Source organism: Capricornis sumatraensis, chromosome 9 (assembly GCF_032405125.1).
Source record: "Capricornis sumatraensis isolate serow.1 chromosome 9, serow.2, whole genome shotgun sequence".
Classification (NCBI taxonomy): Eukaryota; Metazoa; Chordata; class Mammalia; order Artiodactyla; family Bovidae; genus Capricornis; species Capricornis sumatraensis.
This window is the reverse complement of record NC_091077.1, coordinates 13,649,745-13,672,696: the sequence shown is the minus strand read 5'-3', so window position 1 is coordinate 13,672,696 and position 22,952 is coordinate 13,649,745. Positions and strand designations below refer to the sequence as shown.

The 22,952-nt window shown below is 41.2% G+C and overlaps 1 protein-coding gene and 1 pseudogene across 1 annotated transcript in view; both read left to right on the top strand.

Annotated features, from left to right (window-relative positions):
* The window catches only part of LOC138085677 (zinc finger protein 160-like), a 406,927-nt gene that overhangs the window by 127,317 nt on the left and 256,658 nt on the right, over positions 1-22,952 (top strand). The window lies entirely within an intron of this gene.
* On the top strand, positions 6,461-7,356 carry LOC138085506 (olfactory receptor 1M1-like; annotated as a pseudogene).

The following is a 22,952-nucleotide window of genomic DNA, read 5'->3' as shown; positions in this document are numbered from 1 at the left end:
GAATACTGGAGTGGGTGGGTTGCCATGCTCTTCTCCAGGGAATCTTCCTGACTCAGGGATCGAACCTGCATCTCTTAATGTCTCCTGCATTGGCAGGTGGGTTCTTTACCACTAGTGCCACCTGGGAAGCCCCAGTATACCCTGAGAAAACCATTATTCAAAAAAAGACACATGTACCCCAATGTTCACTGCAGCACTATTTACAATAGCTAGGACATGGAAGCAACCTATATGACCATCAATAGATGAATGGATAAAGAAGTTGTAGTACATATATGCAATGAAATACTACTCGGTCATGAAAAGGAATGAATTTGAGTCAGTTGTTGTGAGGTGGATGAACCTAGACCTTGTTATACAGAGTGAAGTTAAGTCAGAAAGAGAAAAACAAATGTTGTATATTAATGTACATGTATGGAGTCTAGAAAAATGGTATTCACGAACCTATTTGAAGGACAGGAATAGAAACGAAGAGGTAGAGAAAGGACGTGTTGACACAGTAGGGGAAGGGGAAGCGGGAAGAATTGGGAGAGTAGCGCTGACATGCATACACTACAATGTGTAAGATAACGGGCTAGCGGGAGCCTGCTGTGTAGCACGGGGAGCTCAGCTCGGTGCTCCGTAATAACCTAGAGGCTGGTATAGGATGGGTGTGGTGGGAGAGAGGGTCAAGAGGGAAGGATGGTCAGGAAGGAGGGGATTTATGTATGCATATAGCTGCTCAGATGGTAAAGAATTTGCCTGCAATGCAGGAGACCCTGGTTCAATCCCTGGGTCAGGAAGATCCCCTGGAGATCTTAAATTAACAAGTTTAAGAGATGTCCATTATCTCCATTAATGGACAATTACTTGTAAATCTCCTTTTCCTTTCTTTTTTTGTTTTTCCTTCCAATGTAGCCCAGCCAGTGAGATCTGTCCCTTCGTTCATTTCCTTCTTTTTATGGTAGACTATGGGGCTTCCTTGGTCGTTCAGATGGGTTGAAAAGAGTCAGACACTACAGAGTGACCAACACTTTCACTTTCATGGAAATAATTGGGCTTCTTGGTGGCTCAGACAGTAAAGAATCTGCCTGCAATGTGGGAGAACTGGGTTTGATCCCTGGATGGGGAAGATCCCCTGGAGTAGGAAACGGCAGGCTACTCCATTATTCTTGCCTGGAACATTCCATGGACAGAGGAGCCTGGCCGGTTAAAGCCCACATGGTCGCTAAAAGTCAGACATGACTGAGCACACACACACACACACACACACACACAGAGAAATAATTAAACTCAGCAATATGATTGATTCCATATTGCTTTCGTTGGGGGCACATCTGTCTCTGTTGTATAAAAACTGGCAATATTAGGAAAAGAAATGTGGAAAATTAGTATGGCACTTCAGAACACCCTTCTTCTATGACTGTAAGTGCCCCATCTATGTCTATCTAGGTTAGGAAGCCTTGCCCACTTGCTCCCAAAAGAATCCTTTATGTATCAGGATCAACTCAAGAGCATTCCAATTTTCTGTGTTATGGTGAGTTCCTAAGAATATAACCATTGGTTCACCTGAAACATGCAAGAGGTATTTGACTGTGTCCTGGGTGCATCAATGATTATGCCAAATATTCTGGTGAACCAACATTTTAGAAAAACTTTATGACAGGAATAGCTCCATTGTTGTTGTAACTAAACTCACTCTGAGTTTAATTGTTGTCTTTAGTCGCTAAGTCATTTCCAACTCTGTGATTCTGGCCTGCCCAGTTCCTCTGTCCATGGGATTTCCCAGGCAAGAATACTGGATTAGGTTGCCATTTCCTTCTACAAGGAATTTTCCTGACCCAGGAATTGAACCCATGTCTCCTGAACTGGCAAGAAGATTCTTTATCACTGAGCCACCTGGAAAACCTCAAATAGCTCATTAGGATACCAATGTTTGGAACTGATTGGCCCTCGGCAAACTCTGCTTCAACAATGACAAAATATGTGTTCTTAACATGAAATTATAAAAGCTAGCAACTGTAACAGCATCATTTAAGATTTTGACTCAGTCACTCCTGAGTTTAATTATGTCTCCAGCACTTGCTCTGTAAACGAGGAAATATTTTCAACTGTGGGAAAAGCCCCAATCCCATTTGGACAATAAGAACCATCATGAAACCTTACAGGAATGCAAGAAGGCTGAGCAGACAAAAATCCCAAGTACAGTGTTTTATATACAAGACACTCTTAATATTACTTATTGTGATTTGTTTCTGCAATAGACACAAGTGGCACCGCTGGGCATAGTTTATTACAGAAGAAAAGTAATTGAAAGAGTAAGACAAAGGAAGGAGAAAGGAAGAATATCTTTAGCATGATAACTGTAATTTTCAGGGAAAAATGGATATGCTGAAACTCCTGTTGGGAATCTTGCTTAGATAGAGAAACAGGAATTCTCCAGGCAAGAATCCTGGAGTAGGTTGCCATTTCCTACTCCAGGAAATCTTCTTGACCAAGGGATCAAACCCACATCTCCAAATTGCAGGCAGACCCTTTACCATGTGAGCCACCAGGGAAATCCCAGAGAAACAGGAGGAGTGCACAATTCAAATGACATCAGTGATTAATGCTCCTTTCTCATGGACACATGATAAAACATGTCACAATTAAAGTGAATAAATCAGACTTCGATGTATCAACCCAGATAAAAAGTTCAGAGAAAGAATTTGCCCCCAAAGACATCTATATCACAATACAGTTTAAAAGCTTTAAAATAACAAAATATTAAAAGTTCAATTCTTATTATGAAACATTGCAAGCATAAAAAAGTACAGATAACAAAGTTCACCCACTAAGGACCACTAAATTAAAATATATTGCCATAATTTGCAGTAGATATTCTAAAGAATTAATATTTTTTTCATATTCTCAATTACTTTTCATTCCCAAAGGGAACCATGATAATGAACTTGGTGTTCACTATTCTCCTCTGATTTTGATACAATGACTAAGTGCTTATAAATTATATTCTTGTTTCACATTTCATCTTTACACATTGTACATGGAATTTTGCATTTTAAAATAATGTTTAATGTCTTGGTACAGCTTTTTCAGGTTCATTAACTATCTTGCCTAGTTCCTATGTCTTATTACATCACTATTTATTTACCCCTTTTCCTATAGTGGGGCACTATCATTATTGCCTTTTACACCCAAACACACACACGTAATGTGTAAAACAACTTTAAATAACACATGGAGAACAACCAAATTCAAGATTCCAGATGCCTCTGGGGAGAAGGAAATGGCAACCCACTCTAGTGTTCTTGCCTGGAGAATCCCAGAGATGGGGGAGCCTGGTGGGCTGCCGTCTATGGGGTCGCACAGAGTTGGACACGACTGAAGTGACTTAGCTTAGATTAGCTAGGGATGAAAGTGAACTTAAAAGATAGATTCTATTTATTCACATTTTTGTTAATTTAATAAAAGAACTCTGGGGCTTCCCTGGTGGCTCAGTGGTAAAGAATCTTCCTGCCAATGCAGAGGGCAGGAGACATGAGTTCAATCACTGGTCCAGGAAGATCCTCCATGCCATGGAGGAACTAAGCCCGTGTGCCACAGCTATCTAGCCTGTGCTCTAGAGCCAGGAACCAGAGCTGTTAAAGTCTGTGCACCCTAAAGCCCATTCTCTACAAGAGAAGCCACTGCAATGAGAAGTCCAAGCCCCACAACTAGACAGTAGCCCCTGCTTGCCACAGCCAGAGAAAAGCCCATGAAGCAACAAAGACCCAGCACAGCCCAAAATAAAATAAATAAATCAAAGAACTCTGATGACAAAACAAACAGTTTTACTAATTCTGGAAGCACAGATAGATGCTTATTTATTCTATGGTGCTCTGCACTTTAAGATATTTCATACATTACTAAAGAGAAACCAGTAGACTGGGATCTGCTTCATTGTCCACCTCTTCTTTGTTAGATTATTCATCATCATGAAATATTTTCAATACTAATTATTCTTCTATAAAGTGGTATCATAAGCCAGCAATGAGAAGGAAAGCAGAAGCTGGGTGCACCCCTCTGCCCCTTGACAAAGTAATAAAGGGCATGTAAGAGAAGTTTAGAACCTTCTTCAGGTTGAGCAAGCAGATTAATCTTGAGGATGGAAAAAGTCCCTGGACTTTGGGATCAGAGTAAATCAGCAGAGTGAGAGACAGTCACGCATAAGTGCAAAGGTACAAGGAAATAGACCAGGGAGATTGATGGACCACTAGCAGCCCCTCCCAGGTAACCCAGCTCTGCTCATCTTCTGCAGGAACTCACCTCATAGCTGCCCCCAGATCGACTGCTAAACAAACACCTGTCCCTATTTGCAGAACAGGAAACAGAGGACTCAAAAGCGCATGGTCCCAACACTAAGTGATGACATTCAGTTCTTCCCTGGATGTGAAGGAGGAAAAATGAAAGCTCTGGGTTCATTCAAGTAGCACAGAAAGACAGCGAAGCACTGGGCTCCTGGGCAGAAGTGATGGCCCCTGTGACCAGTGTCAGGTGTGTTTCACATGACCTGGGAGGGTTTTTGAGTGGGGTGGTCAAAGGCAGATTTATTTGCAGTCTCTCTGTCTCTTGGGGTTCAATATCCAAAGCTCCTCATTAGTCAAACTCTTTTACTCCCATGTGATCACAGGGCAGTTCAGATTCTTGAGCAGCAAGGCTCAGAAGTGAAAAACTTTTTGCTGTGAATAATTCTTTACACTGACCTTCTCCCTGCACCTTTCTTGGCTCACATTAATTTCAAGTACCCAACACACCTCAACAGATTTTTTTATTGTTATTGTATTACAGTTCTTTTTTAAAAATCTATATTTAAAGGCACCGCTTTACCACTCTCCTAACTAATACTACATTTAAGATCAAAAATGTAGTTTCTGTGTACAGGTAGATATATATTATCTGTACATGTGGTACTATGGTGAATGTACCCTACAAATGCAAACACTAAGGGCGAATTTTATGTATGGCCTATTTAACATTGATTCTGTTTGTGTATACACTATTAAGGAAACAGTATAGGTCAGTTTTCATTCCAATCACAAAGAAAGGAAATACTAAAGACTGCTCAAACTACCGCACAATTGCACTCATCTCACACGCTAGTAAAAGAATGCTCAAAATTCTCCAAGCCAGGCTTCAACAGTACATGAACCATGAACTTCCAGATATTCAAGCTGGTTTTAGAAAAGGCAGGGGATTCAGAGATCAAATTGCCAATATCTGTTGGATCATCGAAATAGCAAGAGAGTTCCAGAAAAACATCTATTTCTGCTTTATTGACTATGCCAAAGCCTTTGACTGTGCAGATCACAACAAACTGTGGAAAATTCTGAAAGAGATGGGGATACCAGACCACCTGATCTGCCTCTAAAGAAACCTGTAGGCAGGTCAGGGAGCAACAGTTAGAACTGGACATGGAACAACAGACTGGTTCCAAATAGGAAAAGGAGTACGTCAAGGCTGTATATTGTCACCCTGCTTATTTAACTTATAAGCAGAGTACATCATGAAAAATGCTGGGCTGGATGAAGCACAAGCTGGAATCAAGATTGCTGGGAGAAATATCAGTAACCTCAGATATGCAGATGACACCACCCTTATGGCAGAAAGCAAAGAGGAACTAAAGAGCTTCTTGATGAAAGTGAAAGAAGAGAGTGAAAAAATTGGCTTAAAACTCAACATTCAGAAAATTAAGATTATGGCAACTGGTCTCATCACTTCATGGCAAATAGATAGGGAGCCAGTGGAAACAGTGTCAGACTTTATTTTGGGGGGCTCCAAAATCACTGCAGATGGTGACTGCAGCCATGAAATTAAAAGATGCTTGCTCCTCTAAAGAAGTGCTATGACCAACCTAGACAGCATATTAAAAAGCAGAGACATTACTTTGCCAACAAAAGTCCATCTAGTCAAAGCTATCGTTTTTCCAGTAGTCATGTATGGGTGTGAGAGTTAGCCTATAAAGAAAGCTGAACATCAAAGAACTGATGCTTTTGAACTGTGGTGTTGGAGAAGACTCTTGAGAGTCCCTTGTACTGCAAGAAGATCCAACCAGTCCATCTAAAGGAAATCAGTCCTGACTATTCATTGGAGGGACTAATGCTGAAACTGAAACTCCAATACTTTGCCACTTGATTAGAAGAACTAACTCATTGGAAAAGACCCTGATGCTGGAAAAGATTGAAGGTGGGAGGAGACGGGGACAATAGAGGATGAGATGGTTGAATGGCATCACTGACTCAATGGATATGAGTTTGAGTAAGCTCCGGGAGTTGGTGATAGACAGGGAAGCCTGGTGTGTTGCGGTCCTTGGGGTCTCAAAGAGTCAGACAGAGCAACTGAGCTTACTGAAGAAACTGGGAATAAAATTATTTAATCTGCCAGAAGAATTGTCCTAGCATTCATGTAACTTTCCCTTTTCAATACTTCCAGAGGAATCATATCCATGGAACCAGACAACCAAACCAGCTCCTCTGAGTTTATTCTCCTGGGACTTTCAGAAAAGCCAGAACAGGAGACTCTCCTCTTTGCTCTGTTTCTCTGCATGTATGTGGTCACAGTAGTGGGGAACCTGTTGATCATCCTGGCCATCAGCATCGACTCCCACCTCCACACCCCCGTGTACTTCTTCTTGGCCAATCTTTCCTTGGTTGATTTCTGCCTGGCCACCGACACTGTCCCCAAGATGCTGGTGAGCATCCAAATCAAGAGCAACTCCATCTCTTACTCCTGCTGCCTGACACATATGTACTTCTTTCCTTTCTTTGGCATCATGGACAGTGTCTTAATAGCCGTGATGGCTTATGATAGGTTCGTGGCTATATGTCACCCCTTACACTATACCTCTATCATGAGCCCACGCCTCTGTGGCCTGCTGGTTGGAGGCCCGTGGGTGTTTTCGGGCTTCATCTCCCTCACCCACATCCTCCTGATGGCCCGTCTGGTTTTTTGTGGCAATAATGAGTTGCCTCACTACTTCTGTGCCTCACCCCACTCCTCAGACTTTCGTGCACTGACACCTCTGTGAACAAGATCTTTGTGCTCATTGTGGCAGGGATGGTCATAGCCATGCCTTTCATCTGTATTCTGGCTGCCTACGTTCGAATCATTGTGGCCATCGTGAAGGTGCCCTCTGCAGGAGGCAGGAGAAAAACCTTTTCCACCTGCAGCTCCCAGCTCTCTGTGGTTGCCCTCCTTTATATGACCACCACTGAGGTCCTTCATCTGTCCACACAGCCATGAAGGAGAAAGCCTCTGCTGTGATGTACACTGCTGAACCCCTTTATCTACAGCTTGATGAACAGAGACCTGAAGGGGGCCCTAAGGAATCTCATGAGATAAAAAAAATCATCTCATCTTCATGACCACAAGGTCATCTGGGAGCTTCCTAGAGGCAGGACCTCAAAATCTAGGGTCCTGGACAAGTGTATGGAATTACAAGAGTTGAAAGTGCAGCCATTCTGAATTTTGAATTGCAGAAGTTTAAAAGGGATAATCAGGAGGGTCCTATAACTATTTTCTCAAATGTGTGTGTGTGTGTGTGTGTGCACGCGCGCGCGTGTGCGCATGCGTGCGCACGGCCGCACGCGCGCGCGCACACACACTCAGTGGCATCTGACTCTTTGTGACACCATGGACTGTATCCCATCAGGCTCCTCCCTCTGTGGGATTTTTCTGGCAAGAATACTGGAGTGGGTTGCCAAATCCTTCTCCAGGAGCTCTTCCCCACCCAGGGATCAAACCTGCGTCTCCTGCATTGTACGCAGATTCTTAACCACTGAGCCACCAGGGAAGCCCATTTTCTCCAATACTGAGACCAAAAAGGATGTTTTTTAGGTAAACTTCATGCTATCACCCAGAAGATCAGCCTAGCCACACCAGCTTGGGTTTACCCTGGTTTTGAAACCATTGAACACTCAACAAATACTTATTAAGTACATATTCAGGGCTGGATGTAGAAATATAAACAGGAGAGATAAGATCCCAAAAGTCTAGAGTTTACAGCTGAGTGTGGGAGAAGATATTGTACACTTAGTTGTAGTAGAATGGAATATAAACATGAGAGGAAGGATAGAATCCAATAGGAACACAACAGAGTCTGAGGGAGATTTAGCAGAAGTCTTCCAGGAGAGGCGATCCAAAAACCCAAAGGATGAGAATATGTTGATCAGGCAAAATGAGGAGAAAGAACGTCTCAGAAAGACAAAACAATCTGTGGAAAGGTAAGAAAGCAAGAGAAAGAGTGAAGCATGCATTTGTGAAGTTAAAAGTCCAGTTACGCTGAATAATGTGGGAGGTGCCAGGTACTGAGGGCTCTAGGGCCAACCTAAGAGGGTGGCCTTTCTCCAAAGAACCAGCCAGTTAACTTGACTTTCCAGGACTAAAGTCAGGGAGCATGGGAATGAATTGTACAGCCCCCTTCCTCCCACTCCTATTCTGTCTTCATTGGGAACATGAAGGCTTGTGCTGGATAAAAGTTGTGCAAGACACAAGGGAGAAAGAGATTCAGACCATGCCCTAAGGAAATGAGGAAATACTACTTTTTGGTGTATATCTCATAGACAAAGAGCAAAATACCAGTCAATTGAATCATAAATCTCTAAACCAGAGGGAAGCTTTGGCATGCCTCAATTGTCATATATGCCTGTGGAATGTATCTAAATGGTAATACTGCTTATACCAGAAATGTGCTGTGCTGTGCTTAGTTGCTCAGTCCCGTCTGACTCTTTGCAACCCCATGGACTGTAACCCACCAGGTTCCTCTGTCCAGGCAAGGGGATTCTCCAGGCAAAAATAGTGGAATGGGTTGCCATGCACAGCTCCAGGGGATCTTCCCAACCCAGGGATTGAACCCAGATCTCCTGCATTGCAGGCAGATTCTTTACCAGCGAGTTACCAGAGAAGCCCAAACCAGAAGTGAAAGCTACTCATTATGAGTTTATCTTGTGCCAAACACTATGCTTTGTTTCTTTTCTGTGTCTCATCTAGTCATTCTAAAGCTCCTATGAAAGCGGTAAGTCTCACTTTATTAGAGAGTAATCCTATTATGTATATGGAGCGTTACAACTAAAGTAAAGCAGGCAGTGACTTTGCAGAGGTCAGAAGTTTTCAAAAGGTGCTAAGAATCTGATGTCATCCTTAGCAGAATGGCTTTAAAGAATCCTACATCTCATTTGCCTCTGTATTTTCCTTTCATGAAAATTAAATTAGAATGTATCAGTTGAACCAACAGACCTGCTGCAGTCCCATCTTAGTACTCTATTAGTAAGGGTACATGTGAGAAAAGTGAAAATGCACTTTGTGGGTAATATTCTAATGGATAAAATCCAAAATTTAAAAACACTAAAGTTTGCCCATGGGGCACTCATGGATCTGATCATGCCCTTTTATTATTATTATTTTTAATATTTATGTATTTATTTGACCATGCTGGGTCTTGGTTGGGGCATGTGGGATCTAGTTCCCCAACCAGGGATCAAACCTAGACCCCCTTCATAGAGAGCATAGAGTCTTTGCCACTGGACCACCAGAGAAGTCCCTGGTCATGTCCTTTTAGAATAACACACACACAAACACACACAAACAACACAGGTAAAAGTTGAACCACAATACTCTTTCTTCCTAACTCCCCTCCATTCTCTTGCCACATGAATAGAAATTACCATTCTACGGTGTTGGCTGGGAGAGGGTTTGAATTGCCAGTGACTTTGAAAGTGATTACAGGGACTTCCCCAGCATTCAGGAGGTTGGAACTTCGCCTTCTAATACAGGAAATGTGGGTTCAATCCCTGGTCAGAGAACTGAGATCCCACATGCCTCACGGCCAAAAAACCAAAACATAAAACTGAAGCAATATTGTAACAAGTTCAATAAAAACATTAAAAAATGGTCCACATTTTTTTTTTAAAAAAGGGAAAAATGATTACAATATGGGGACTCATAGAATCTTTACGAACATTTCTCTCTCTGATACAGATAGATACAACTTGAGGTAAAGCATTGATTTAACCACCCTTTTCTCTATGGAAGGAGATGTTCCATCAGCTAATAAAAACCTAAGATTTCCAGAATATTTTCTGCTTGTTTCATGTTAATAAATAAAAATCAGAGCTCTGGGAGAGATTTGTCTTGTTCGTCATTCTGATATCAACTTCCATCATTTGTTGACCCCAATATATGCTTCATCCATTCATTCAACAAACATTTACCAAATATCTATTCCGTGATGACTATTTTTCTTAGCAGTGGGCACAAAGCATTAAACAAGAGAAATTAAAGGATTTTCCCTATGTCTACAAAAAGATAGCATGAGAGTTTATCAACTCTTTTCTCCTAATTGTAGGGCAATGACTTTTAGAGGCCAGAAATTTTAAAATGGTACTCTTCCCTTCAATTATCATGAATGTATACACTGGATAAAATTCCAGGCTCTGAACATTAAAAACAAAACACAGTTTACTGACGTTCTTTTAAAAAAATAAAATTAAACAAAACAGCAATTACTAGCCCAAACAAGCTTCACAGGTGGCACTAGTGGTAAAGAATCTGCCTGCCAATGCAGGAGAAGAGAGGCTTGGATTCGATCCCTGAGACAGAAAGATCCCCTGGAGTAGGAAATGGCAACCCACACCAGTATTCTTACCTGCAAAATTCGATGGTCAGAGGAGCCTGGTGGGCTATAGTACATGGGTCACAAAAAGTCAGACTTGACTGAGCACACACACAGCAGCAGCAGCAGCAGTAGCAGCAGCAGGGGAAATAACAATTTAAAAAAATAAATTAATTAACCAAATACTGATAGTGAGAAGGACATGAAAGCCATAATGCAAGGACAGTGTGCTAGATGAAGGAAGCTAAATATGCAGTCAGAAACAAGTTTGGATTAGGAGTTGTCCATGTCTTTTTTTTTTTTTTCTTTTCTTTTTTAGATGTTTTCTTGATGTGGACCATTTTTGAAGTCTTTATTGAATTTGTTTCAGTATTGCTTCTGCACATTTTTATTTTTTGGCTGCAAGGCATGTGGGATCTTAGCTCCTGGACAAGGGATCAAACCCATATACCCTGCATTGGAAGGCAGATTCTTAACCACTGGGCCACCAGGGAAGTCCCTCTATGTGCTTCTAATTTAAGTTTTTCTTTCCTTTCTCAATCTTGGATAAATTCTGCAAGTGCTTTAAGTATACCATGTAGTTCAGCTAAAATAATACACATTTATTGTTTCATAATTTCAGTGGACCAAGTATTCAAGTATGACTTTGCTTTAAGCTCTCTTACAGATGGCAATCAAGGTGTCATGAGTGGGGTTATTGTTCTTTTTTCTTTTTTTTTTGTAAATTAATTCATTTATTTTCATTGGAGGCTAATTACTTTACAATATTGTAGTGGTTTTTGCCATACATTCACATGAATCAGCCATGGGTGTACATGTGTCCCCCATCCTGACCCCCCCACCACCACCCCATCCTTAATGTTGCTCAGTCACTGAGTCATGTCCAACTCTTTGGACCCCATAGACTGCAGCATTCCAGGCTTCCCTGTCCTTCACTATCTCCCTAAGTTTGTTCAAACTCTTGTCCATTGAGACAGTGATGCCATCCAACCATCTCACTTTCTGTTGCCCCCATCTCCTCCTGCCCTCAGTCTTTCTCAGTATCAGGATCTTTTCCAATGAGTTGGGTCTTCACATCAGGTGGCTAAAGTATTGGACCTTCAGCTTCAGCATCAATCCTGCCATACCCAATGATGAAAGACCAAAAGCTAAGAATCCCACTGCTGGGCATACACACTGAGGAAACCAGAATTGAAAGAGACACATGTACCCCAAAGTTCATTGCAGCACTGTTTATAATAGCCAGGACATGGAAACAACCTAGATGTCCATCAGCAGATGAATGAATAAGAAAGCTGTGGTACATATACACAATGGAGTATTACTCAGCCGTTAAAAAGAATACATTTGAATCAGTTCTAATGAGATGGATGAAACTGGAGCCGATTATACAGAGTGAAGTAAGCCAGAAAGTAAAACACCAATACAGTATACTAACACATATATATGGAATTTAGAAAGATGGTAATGATGACCCTGTATGCGAGACAGCAAAAGAGACACAGATGTGTAGAACGGACTTTTGGACTCTGAGGGAGAGGGAGAGGGTGGGATAATTTGGGAGAATGGCATTGAAACATGTATACTATCATGTAAGAAAAGAATCGCCAGTCTATGTTCGATACAGGATACAGGATGCTTGGGGCTGGTGCACGGGGATGATCCAGAGAGATGATATGTGGTGGGGGGTGGGAGGGGGGTTCATGATTGGGAACTCATGTACACCCATGGTGGATTCATGTCAATGTATGGTAAAACCAATACAGTATTGTAAAGTAAAATAAAGTAAAAATTTAAAAAAATAATAATAAATAAATTTTAAAGAAAGAAAAAACAAAAGTGTCTGATTTTACTACTTCTTTCAATATAGTACTAGAACTCTTACAAAGAGCAATTAGACAAGAAAAAGAAATGAAAGGCATCCAAATTTGGAAAGAAAAAGTAAAATGATGTTTGTTCACAGATGACATAATATTATAGGTGAAAAACCCTGAAGATGCCACACAAAAAAACCTATTAAAACTTACAAATTCAGCAAAGCTATACAGTTCATGAAGGATATAAGAGCAGTATACAAAAATCAGTTCCATTTCTATATTCTAACAATAGATTGACCCTGGTGTCAACCTAAATGTCTTTCAACAGAAGACTAAAGAAGTTGTGGTATATATACGATGATATACAATGGAATTTTACTCAGTCATAAAGAAGAATGGAATAATGCCATTTGTGGCAACATGGATGGATGCAGAGATTGCAGTACCTAGTGAAGCAAGTCAGACAAAGAAAGACAAATATCATATGATATGGCTTATATGTGGAATCTTGAAAAAAAAAAGGTGCAAATGAACTTACAAAACAGAAATAAAGTTACAGATATAGAAAACAAACTTATGGTTACCAGGGCATAAGTGGCAGGGAATAAACTGGAAGATTTGGGTTGATATATATACACTGCTATATATAAAATAGATGGCTAATAAGGACCTATTACACAGGGAATTCTACTCTGTAAGGACCTTCATGGCAAAAGAATGAAAAAAGGAGTGGATATATGCATACATATAAGATTCACTTTGCTGTATACCTGAAACTTACATGATATTGTAAATCAACTATACTCCAATAAGAATTTTTAACAAAATTTAAAGCTTCTGAATGACAAAGGGCCCTACGAACAGAATAAAAAGACAGCTCGTGGAATGGGAGAAGACATTTGTAAACCGTAGATCTACTACGGAATTAATATCTAGAACAGAAAGAGTTCCTACATGTCAACAACAATAACAAGCGAAACAACCCAATTAAAGATGGGGCAAGGACTTAAATAGACATTTCTCCAAAGAGAATGTACAAATAACCAGTAAGCACATGAAAAGGCATTCCACATGAAATGCAAATCAACCCCAGTGAAATTTCACACCCATTAGGAATGCTGTTATAAAAACAAACAGACAAAAACAACCAAACAGAACACACAAAGAGAAAAAAATAACTTTTATTGGCAGAAATGTAAAATTCCAGTGCTATGAAAAATAGTAGTGCAGCAGGAAACCCTGGACATTCCTGTTTGGAGCTATATAAACCCTAAATCTGTTTATCTTCACATGACCCTTCTCTGTGTCTGTGTGCCTCAAACCTCCCCCTGCTTCCTTGTATAAAGATGATGTCAATCATTGGATGTAACACACACCCTGGTGTGTTTAGTCACTGAGTCATGTCTGACTCTTACGACCCCATAGACCGTAGCCCGCCAGGCTCCTCGGTCCATGGGATTCTCCAGACAAGTCTACTGGAGTGGGTTGCCATTTCCTTCTCCAGGGGATCTTCCCAACCCAGGAATCAAACCCAGGTCTCCTGCCTTGCAGGCAGATTCTTTACCAACTGAACTACAAGGGAAGCCCAGCACACACCCTAATTCAGGAAGAAAAGTAGACCTAACATATAATACATAAATTCCACTTCTGAGAATGCATCCAAAGGAAATGAAACCATCTCAAGGAAATTTCAGTATTTTCATGTTCATTGCAGCACTATTTGCAATAGTCAAGGTATGAAAACAGTGCCCATAGACAAATGAAAGGATAAAGAAAATGTGGTGTATATATGTCTAATAGAATATTATTTAGCCTTGTAAAAGAAGGAAATCCTTCCACTTGTGACCCAAAAAATGCACCTGGAAGGCATTATGCTAAATGAAATGAGAAGAAAAAAAAAAAAAAACTACTTCATGGCATAATTTACATTTAGAATCTAAAAAAAGGGTGGGGGGATATGTGAGGTGATGGATATGTTAGTTAACTTGATAGTGGAAATCCTTTCACAATGTGCAGTGCTATGCTGTGCTTAGTCTTCAGTCATGACAGACTCTTTGCGACCCCAGGGACTGTAGCCCGCCAGGCTCCTCTGTCCACAGGGATTCTCCAGGCAAGAATACTGGAGTGGGTTACCATGCCCTCCTCCAGGGGATCAGATGGAACCCAGGTCTCCTGCATTGCAGGTGGATTCTTTACCAGCTGAGCTACTAGGAAAGCCCTTCACAGCGTATATGTATATCAAATTATTGCTTCCTGTATTTTTTTTTAATTCAAACTTTTCATTCTTATTTTACTTTTTTATTTATTTTTGGCCACACTGCACGACATATGGGATCTTATTCCCCAAGCAGGAATTGAACCCATGCCCCCTTCATTGGAAGCACGCTGTCTTAACTACTGGACCACTGAAGAAGTCTCACTTTGTGTACTTAAACATATTACAATTTTATTAGTCAATTATGTGTCAATATAGATGAAAAAAAAAAGTATGTGCCTTCTCAGGAGACTCCACAACATCACTGTAAAGTATCCTTTCCCCAAAAATTAACCCAGGACCTGACCAAGTATCTAGATCTACACATCAATTTATAATTATAACTTACAAGAAGCATATTTGAAACAATAGCACACAAATGCAATCAGCAAAATCAGACCATTTCTTCATCAAATAAATTCCAAGAATCACATACAAGAGGGGAAACAACAAAAAAAAAATCCTATAGAGTAGAAAGGACTTTAGACAGCTATCAACCAATTAGAATATAGGGATATTATTTGGATTCTAATGTGAAAAAATTATTTAAAAAATCATGAGGCAATTGGGTTAATTTGAGTATTACTTGGATATTTAATATTTTAATAAAATTATAATTTGATAATTATTAATACTTTAAAGTACACTAATCGGATTGTGATTATGCTTTTAAAAATAACTTGTCTTTTTAGAGTTCTACTGAAATCATGTGATATATAAAATCTGCTCTGAAATAATCCTGGAGAAGAGGTCAAAGTAGATAGAATACAGATGAAACAAGATTCTAATTGGTAATCACTGAACCTGTGTGATGAATACATGGGTTTCATTCCACAAAGCCAAGTCCTCATGTTAAAAACTGAGTTTTCTTAGTCAAAAATCAGAGTATTGACAATATCTTATGACTCAACCTTTAGTTCAGTTCAGTCGCTCAGTCGTGTCCGATTCTTGGTGACCCCATGAACCGCAGCACACCAGGCCTCCTTGTCCATCACCAGTTCCTTTACCCAAATTCATGTCCATTGAGTCAGTGATGCCATCCAACCATCTCATCCTCTGTCATCCCCTTCTCTTCCTGCCTTCAATCTTTCCCAGGATTAGGGTCTTTTCAAATGAGTCAGCTCTTCGAATCAGGTGGCCAGTATCGGAGTTTCAGCTTCAACATCAGTCCTTCCAATGAACACCCAGGACTGATCTCCTTTAGGATGGACTGGTTGGATCTCCTTGCAGTCCAAGGAACTCTCAAGAGTCTTCTCCAACACTACAGTTCAAAAGCATCAATTCTTCTGCACTCAGCTTTCTTTATAGTCCAACTCTCACATCCATACATGACTCTGGAAAAACCATAGCCTTGACTAGACAGACCTTTGTTGACAAAATAATGTCTCTGCTTTTTAAAATGCTGTCTAGGTTGGTTATAACTTTCCTTCCAAGGAGTAAGCGTCTTTTAATTTCATGGCTGCAATCACCATCTGCAGTGATTTTGGAGCCCAAAAAAATAGTCAGTCACTGTTTCCACTGTCTCCCCATCTACCTGCCATGAAGTGATGGGATCAGATGCCATAATCTTAATTTTCTGAATGTTGAGCTTAAGACAACTTTTTCACTCTCCTCTTTCACTTTCATCAAGAAGCTCTTTAGTTCGTCTTCACTTTCTGCCATCAGGGTGGTGTCATCTGCATATCTGAGGTTATTGATATTTCTCCTGGCAATCTTGATTCCAGCTTGTGCTTCATCCAGCCCAGCATTTCTCATGATGTACTCTGCATATAAGTTAAATAAGCAGGGTGACAATATACAGCCTTGACATGCTCCTTTTCCTATTTGGAACCAGTCTGTTGTTCCATGGCCAGTTCTAACTGTTGCTTCCTGACCTGTATACAGGTTTCTCAAGAGGCAGGATAGGTGGCCTGGTATTCCCATCTCTTTCAGAATTTTCCACAGTTTATTGTGATCCACACAGTCAAAGGCATTAGAATAGTCAATAAAGCAGAAATAGATGTTTTCCTGGAACTCTCTTGCTTTTTTCATGACCCAGTCGATGTTGGCAATTTGATCTCTGGTTCCTCTGCCTTTTCAAAAACCAGCTTCAACATCTGGAAGTTCATGGTTCATGTACGGCTGAAGCCTGCCTTGGAGAATTTTGAGCGTTACTTTACCAGCATGTGAGATGAGTGCAATTGTGCGGTACTTTGGGCATTCTTTGGCATTGCCTTTCTTTGGGATTGGAATGAAAACTGACCTTTTCCAGTCCTGTGGCCACTGCTGAGGTTTCCATATTTGCTGGCATATTGAGTGCAGCATTTTCACAGCATCATCTTTTAGTGCTATGGTTGCGAAGAGTCGGACATGACTGAGAGACTGAACTGAACTGAATCTACTTTTGTCTGCAATTGGTTATTTCTATAACAAAAGGCTTTTTAAAACTGGCAGTTAATGTACCAGTCAGTTTTATGGATATTTATTAAGTGGACACAAGACCCAAAAATCTGACAAAGATTTCATGAATCTGAATTCCTAAAAATGCAAACGGAGAAACACCCACTGATACTATCTTGGGACCAATATTCAGATCGAAGATCTTTCTGTAGACCCATTCAGCCAACCCCTTTCTATGTATGCCCGTCAAGTTAAATTCTGCTTCCTCCATTGGCACAACTGGAAGGGAGAAATGCTGTCTCTACAGAGTTTCCCTCTTGAGGTTAAGTGGTGTTGGAAGCAGCCTTGTATCTGTGTATTACATCACTGCGTGGATGTAGAGAGACTTTTTGCTTGCTTGTTTTAAATAAAGATTTTTAAAAATTTTTATTTAGGTTTAGTCACTCAGTAGTGTCCAACTCATTGCAACCTCATGAACTGTAGCCTGCCAGGCTCCTCTGTCCATGGGACTCCCCAGGCAGGAATACTGGAGTGCGTTGTCATTTCCTTCTCCAGGGGATCTTCCTGACCCAGGCATCGACCCCAGGTATCCTGCATTGCAGGCAGATTCTTTACTGACTGAGCTACCAGGGAAACCCCTTTATTTAGTGAGTTATTTTTATTTTTGGCTGTGCTGAGTCTTCATTGCTGTGCGGGCTTTTGTCTAGTTGTGGCAAGCAGGGGCTACTCTCTAGCTGCGGCGTGCAGGCTTCTCATTGCTGTAGCTTCTCTAATTGTAGAGCACAAGCTCTAGGCCATGCAGGCTTCATAGTTGTGGCTCCTGGGCTCTACAGCACAACCTCAATAGTTGTGGTTCACAGGCTTAGTCGCTCCGTGGTGTGTGGGATCTTTCCAGACCAGGAAGACTGGTGTCTCCTGCATTGGCAGGTGGATTCTTTACCACTGAGCCACCAGGAAAGCCTTGTTTTTGATTCTTAGAGTGATGAGGAAAGGAAGACTGACTTCAAAGAAAAATGGAAACTTCCTCTATGAGAAGCCCTGGGCCTTGGGGAGACAGAGCCTGGGAGACTAGGAAAGTTTGTTCCCAGAGGACAGGGTGCAGAGCAAGTTGGGAAACTCAACTTGCTCCAAGTTGCCTCCTGAAGACCTAATATACTCAATACAACCTTCTTACTGCCATGTTCCAGCACCCCCAAGGAAGTCAAACTATTCAGGGAACAGAGGTGAAATTGAACAATTTATCTAACAAGGAGCCTTGGGAATTGACTTCTTATTGGCCCAGAAATCATAAATATTCCCTCCGTTCCTACAATTTATCCTCCACCCTAGCTTTCCTTCTTTGGGCCAGGAGGCTGTATATCTTTGCCTTTATGAGCATCTTTCTGTTCTGATCTAACTTCATCATTCTTGTCCTTTCCTAGAAGCAGAGCCAGCATCTTTACTGTCCATCAGCAGGGAGGGAATGGAACCATGTTTGCCTCATGCCCCTGTGATAATGTCAAGAAGAGGAAAGATAGCCCTGTAAGTGGATCTGGGGACAAGAAAAGAGGGAAGGAGGAGGAGGAGACAGAGAGAGAGAACTTGGAGAGAATGACAGTGGGTATTAGAGCTGCTATGTTTTCAGAGAACTGGGAGAGTCTGCTTGGCTCAATTCAACAGTTTCCAGCCAAGAATCCAATAACCACACTTGGCTACCTAGTTCAACTTAGTCCAAAGGTGATGCCACCAAACCCTTTCCAAAGCCCATGATTTTCAACACAGTTCTTAGTACCTACACCAAATATTTCCAAAGCTTGCTTGAGTATTTCAAAGAACAAAGGAGTTCCCACCAAACTTTTGTAAGTAAAGGTTTGAGTTCTTTCCATCACTGAGTCTCTGAAACCCTTGGCATTACATATACTAAATAGTCTTGCAATTCTCAGGATAATTTGCTGTTATGCCCATTTTAGCATAAGTTGATAAATGCCTCTTGAGTCTGTTTCCTTCATTCAACTGTAAATTCATTAATTCACTCTTGATTTTTTAAATTAAAAGGATTAAGAATACAGGCTCTAGAGACTTTCCTGATGGTCCAGTGACAATGAATCTGCCTTGCAATGCAGGAAGCTTGGGTTTGATCCCTGGTTGATCCCTTGATTCCTGGTCAGTAAGATCCCACATGCCTTGGAGCAGCTAAGTCTGAGAGGCAACTAGAGAGTCCACACACCACAGCAAAAGATCCCATATGATGCAGCAAAAATTCCAAGTACTGCAATTAAGGCTTGAGGCAGCCAAATAAATAAATGTTTTAAAAGAGTACAGGCTCCATATTCAGACTGCATGGCTTAGTTCTGCCACCCACTTTCTGTGGAACTCCACTTGATTTTATTAATCTCCCTGCATCTCCATTTCCTTATGTGTGAAACAGACCCACCAACATTGGGTTGTTCCGAGTGGCTAATTGACAAAGAATGTAGAACGGTGCCTGGGATTGTAGGAGACAATAAAAAAAAGAGGATCATTATTTATTTATGCATTTATTAAAAATGGGTTATATGTCTTTTATATCCAGTTAAGATGTTGGCTACAAAAACGAACAAAGAAATCTACAGAGTAGGAATAGAGACACAGGCATAGAGAACAGAGTTGCGGACACAGCGGGGGAAGGAGAGGGTGGGACAAATTGAGAGCATAGTGTTGAAACAGATACATTACCATACAGGGCTGGGACGGTGCGGGGAGTGGAAGGGATGTCAAGAGGAAAGGAAAATATGCATACTTAACGGCTGATTCAGGTTGTCATATGGCAGAAACCAACACAACATTGTAAATCAATTATCCTCCAATTAAAAATAAATTTTAAAAAAATGAACAAAGGCACACAGCTCCTGCTTTAGCGTGTCTGGAGGACAGGGTTTGTGTCTATTCGTGTCTTTGTCTGCACTGCTCACCCCAAATCCTGGCTTAATGCAGCCACCAATAATTGTTTTTTTTTTTTCCCTGAGTAAATACTTTATTAACACACTCAGTCCTCATAATAATCCTGTCCAATAATTGTTTATGGGGGAAAAAAAGACAGTGAGTGCATAAATAAGTGAATAAAAGTGATATGATCAGAATTATTCTTTTTTATCATTGGAGTTTAGTTGCTTTACAGCGGTGTGCTAGTTTCTGCTGCACAGCAAAATGATTCAGCTTTGTGTGTACATATATCCCCTCTTTGTCACCACAGAGCATTGAGTAGAGTGCCCTGTGCCGTACAGTAGGTTCTCGTTAGTTATCTATGTTATACGTAGTAGCTTATGGATCTCAATCCTTGTCTCCCAATTCATCACACCCTCCCCTTTTTCCCCTTGGTATCTATTTATTTGCTCTCTATACCTGTGTCTCTATTTCTGCTTTGCAAATAGATTCATCTGTAAACCATTTTTCCAGATTCAACATGTATGCGTTAATATATGATATTTGTTTCTTTCTTTCTGACTTATCAGGAAGACTGTTCCATCAGTGATTTCATGATGGTTTGGAGGAGACAGAAAGGATGCATGAGGACTAATTCAAGACTAATACTCGACAACCAGAACTAAGAAGAGCCTTGATGCAAGTCAGTGGTGGGAGGAGGTAGATGGAAAATAACAGTAAGAATAGACAGCTCAGCTTGTAGAACACGTAGCAACTCATCGGCAGGTTGGCTTTGGCAGTGGAAGTAACAGGGGAGGAAATGTCAAAGTTTCAATCACAGGTGTCTGAAGTGATGATGATTTTATTCATGGAAATAAGGTCACCAGAAAAGAAACAGACTTTGTTATTTACATGATAAACTTGGTCCGCCAGGAAGAAAGAGAAAGGAAAACCACTGCTTTTATAATTATATTATTCTCTGTCAGATACTGTGTAGAAAATTTTACACCAACAGCTCATTTAATCCTCAAAGCAAGCCTATTATCTATACACCACTATTCTCATCCCCTTTTGACCAAGAAAGTGAGATTTTAGTGGTTAGGTAACTCACTGAAGATCGCCTAGCTACGTGGGAAGCTGCTGTATAGAACAGGGAGCTCAGTTTAGTGCTCTGTGAAGACCTAGAGGGGTGGTTCGGATGGGGGTAGGAGGGAGACTCAAGAGGGAGGGGATATATGTATACTTATAGGTGATTTACATGGTTGTGCAGCAGAAACTAGCACAACTTCGTAGAGCGATTATGCTCCAATTATTAAAAATAAAAATAAATAAAGATCACCTAGCTAGTAAGCGGTGAGCCCATGAATCACACCCAGGTATTTCTCTTTTCACAGCCCTTCCTTAAACCTGAGATGATGCTGCCAAATGTTGGCTGAGGTCATACTATGCTGTGGGGCACTGTCTCAATCACCTTCCATGGGCTACATCACTTCATCTTCTAAGAAAATCCAGGTGGGTATTATCAAGGCTAAAGATACAGAAAATGAAGTTTAGAAAGGCTGGGGGCGGGGATTAGCATTAGAGGCTCAGTCACATTTGACTCCTTGCAACCCTATGGGATTCCCAGGCAAGCATCCTGGAGTGGGTTGCCATTTCCTTCTCCAGGGATCTTCCCAACCCAGGCTTTGAACCCATGTCTCCTTAACTGGCAGGTGGATTCTTCACCACTGAGCCAAACAAGAGAGGTTAGTAGTCACTAAGTAATGGAACCAGAATTTGAATCCTGGTCTGTCTGAATCCGATTATCTCAGTGCTTCCATCTTTCTACACTGAGTAAGTATTAGTTGCTCAGTGGTGTCCAACTCTTTGTGACCCCATGGACTGTAGCCAGCCAGGTTCCTCCATCCATGGGATTTTCCCAGGCAAGAATGTTGGAGTGGGTTGCCATTTCCTTCTCCAGGGTATCTTCCCCACCCAGGGATGGAACCCAGGTCTTCTGCATTGTAGGCAGATTCTTTACCTTCTGAGAAGCACTACATTTGTGCACATTATCCTGGTAGTAAAATTGAGTTGGCAGGCAGTCTGGGAGTTAGGAGTCTGGAGTTGTAAGTCTGGAAATCAATTCTGAAAACCATGAGACTTCTACCACGAAGGGTTTTTGTTGTTGTTGTTTTTTCAGAGTTGGGGTCCCAGCCAAGGATCCAACCCTCATCTTCTGCATTAGCAGGTGGATTCTTTATTGCTGAGCCACCAGGGAAGCCTGTCATACCCCTACTATAATTTTAAAGTTATATATTCTATGCCTATTATTTAAGTAGTTACCCCTAAACTTTAATCATGTGTATTTTTGTAGAAAATCCAAAATGTTCACTGTTTCTATTTTTCTGCAACTCAACACAAAAACATTACAACAATTTTAATTCCCCATTTCGTCTCATATTATTTTATGATAAATAAATCCCAGGTCTCATAGTATTTTAATCCCCATTATTTACATGCATGGGCTTTTCCAGTGACTCAGTTGGTAAAGAATCCACCTGCAATGCAGGAGATGCAAGATATGCAAGTTCAACCCCTAGGTTGGAAAGATTCCCTGTAGGAGAAAATGGCAACCCGCTCCAGTATTCCTGCCTTGGAAATCCATGGACAGAGGGGCCTGGCTGGTGACAATCCATGGGGTCGCAAAGAGTTGGACGCAACTGAGCACAGCACAGGTACAAGTTGTGTGCGTGCACTTAGTCTCTCAGTCGTGTCCTATTCTTTGCGACCCCATGGACTGTAGTCAGCCAGGCTCCTTTATTTATGGGGATTCTCCAAGCAAGAATACTGGAGTGGGTTGCCATGCCCTCCTCCAGGGGACCTTCCTAACCCAGGGATCGAACCCAGGTCTCCAGCATGGAGGATTCCTTACCAACTGAGCCACCAGGAAAGCCTATGAATGCTGTAGTAGGTAGCCTATCCCTTCTCCAGAGGATCCTCCCCATCCAGGAATTGCACT